Source organism: Meles meles, chromosome X (assembly GCF_922984935.1).
Source record: "Meles meles chromosome X, mMelMel3.1 paternal haplotype, whole genome shotgun sequence".
Classification (NCBI taxonomy): domain Eukaryota; kingdom Metazoa; phylum Chordata; class Mammalia; order Carnivora; family Mustelidae; genus Meles; species Meles meles.
Window position 1 is genome coordinate 109,842,679 of NC_060087.1, and position 1,776 is coordinate 109,844,454.

Here is a 1,776-nt window from a genome sequence, read left to right on the forward strand (position 1 = left end):
ATATAATCAGGACCTATACTATTTCCCAACTGTCAGACTCTGTCCAGGGAAAGGCCCTCACCTTCCTATTTGCTCCCAGAGATAACCTGTCCATATTCTCAGTGTCCTGAGTCATTGCCAAGGTACAAGGTTCTTAGTATTTCTGATAATTTCCTTCTAAGAACTATCTCCACCCTTAATGTAAATGTAGCAATTTTTTAAAGGTTTTATTTATTTATTTGACAGAGAGAGATCACAAGCAGGCAGAGAGAGAGAGAGGAGGAAGCAGGCTCCCCACCGAGCAGAGGGCCCGATGTGGGACTTGATCCCAGGACCCTGAGATCATGACCTGAGCGGAAGGCAGAGGCTTAACCCACTGAGCCACCCAGGCGCCCGTAAATGTAGCAATTTTGCTAGTATCTTCTTTTAGCAAATTTTATCTATATCTATCTATAACTTTATATGTTTCCATATGTTGCTGCTAATAGAAATAATTTTATAATTTATAACATTCTCTTAGAGAAATATATACCCATTAAGAGTATTTTTATAATATTCTTTTTTTTCACATCATTCTTAAATGAGGGTGGAGTTATTACAAATGTTAAACACATAAAGAATGGAGTCTTCAATGAATGATGAATGTCTCTCAAAGCTCTAACACAAAAATTTTAAACTTTTAAAGATATTTAAAAGAGTTACTGAAAGCTGAAAGTCAGGGCACAAACCCATTCTGTCACTTGATATGGGGGAAAAAACTCTTGAATAAGTCCACTCCCCTTTCAATGAACTTTAGCACCTCATCTGGCTGGCTGACTCCATAGATGAGCCTTGGTTTGTCGTCTAGCAGATTTGCAGTGACTGATGACAGCAAGTATAGTCTAGTTTCTAGGCTTTCTGGATTCCTTGGAAGCCATCCAGAAAGAAACCACCTACTGGCTATTCAGTTATATCTCGTGCTGACCTTAGCCTCTCCCCATCACATCTCTACCTCCAATGACTCCAATGGTGGCACTTTTCTGAAGAACCTCTGACTCTTCCTATAGCCATACATGATTATCCAGGAATAGAAGCAATCAATCAATAGAGTTTCTGGCTCTTTTAATGGGAGTGGCTTGAAAGAAATCTCTCCATCTGAGAGACACTGGGACCAGTATGGCTGAAAGGCCTGCTGAATTGTCATGAACTTTGAAGTAGGTATTTCTACTCATCATCCAATACCCCACATAGACACATACTTGTTCCTTACATAACTGGTTGGGCAGGGGCTGACTGAATCATGAAGGGAACAGTACGGGAGCAATTCTGACATGCCTATAAAGTTTCCAATTCCTTCCTTCTATTGGGCCAAGGACTCATGGTGTTCTGCCAATGAGGACCATATAAGCTGAGCCATAGCAAAAAGCTCATGGATACTATGCAGTGTCTGATGGGTCAGGTGTGAGGCAGAGCTGGTCTTGGTGTGCACAGGCAGATTGGAATGTCCATGGTGTTGTACCCTGTTTTGTCCAGGATATTTTTTTTAATTTTTCCTAGTTGACAGCAATTAACTAACTACCTTGGTAAGACTCAGCTTCATTCTAAGAGATTCCTTTAGGTCCTGCACACCTCCCAACTTGTTTTGGTCTTGAGACCCCTCAAACTCCTCAAAGGTCTCTAACTAGGCTCACATCTCCATGGAATGTGGGGATCACACATTGGTCCTATGATTAGTTGGCCCAGGGCACACACCTTAATTTGACCATATGATATATGTGTAGCTTGTCTCCCCAGAGCCCATGCAATTGCCTATTATGA

At 41.4% G+C, this 1,776-nt stretch overlaps 1 pseudogene; it reads right to left on the reverse strand.

Annotated features, from left to right (window-relative positions):
- Window positions 1-677: 677 nt before the first annotated feature.
- On the reverse strand, window positions 678-1,576 carry LOC123934746 (annotated as a pseudogene).
- Between the last annotated feature and the right edge of the window lie 200 nt (window positions 1,577-1,776).